Below are 526 nucleotides of genomic sequence, written 5' to 3'. Positions count from 1 at the left end.
GTGAAAACATATTAGTTCCTCTTGCTGGGAGTGGCCCACTGATGGAACAACTGAACTTTAAGTCTTTGAAGTGTTTCAAAGAGTTCACTGAAGTCCTTCTTAAGGAGTTCTGACTGCTCTTTCCGAATATCATTCTTCCCCACATGGATGATGATTCGATTTGCAGTCTTGTGCTTCATTAGAATTTTCCAAAGTTCCTTGTTCAAATCAGAAACTGTTGCTTGAGGAAAGCAGAAAGTTGCTGAATTTCTGCTACTGATGTTTCTGATAATGGAGTCGCCCACTATCAGAGTCCTGGGCTTGGCTGCGCTCTGAGCTGAAAGCCGCTGTCTGCTCGACCTTGAGCGTCTGTTAGTAGTGATGTTAGCTGCTGGCTGATTCGATTCATGTTTAATCACATTTGGGGATTCCTCACCCGCATTCATTAATGCTTCAAATCTGTTCTCAAGATGTATAGGGGGTGGTAGAATACCAGTATTCATAAGCCTTGTCATAGCCATATCTGGGGTAGAGGATGCTACGGCAG

This window comes from Sinocyclocheilus grahami, unplaced genomic scaffold, assembly GCF_001515645.1.
Source record: "Sinocyclocheilus grahami isolate Dianchi unplaced genomic scaffold, SAMN03320097.WGS_v1.1 scaffold1818.1, whole genome shotgun sequence".
Lineage (NCBI taxonomy): Eukaryota > Metazoa > Chordata > Actinopteri > Cypriniformes > Cyprinidae > Sinocyclocheilus > Sinocyclocheilus grahami.
The sequence above is the reverse complement of the archived record's forward strand: the minus strand, read 5'-3'. Positions refer to the sequence as shown.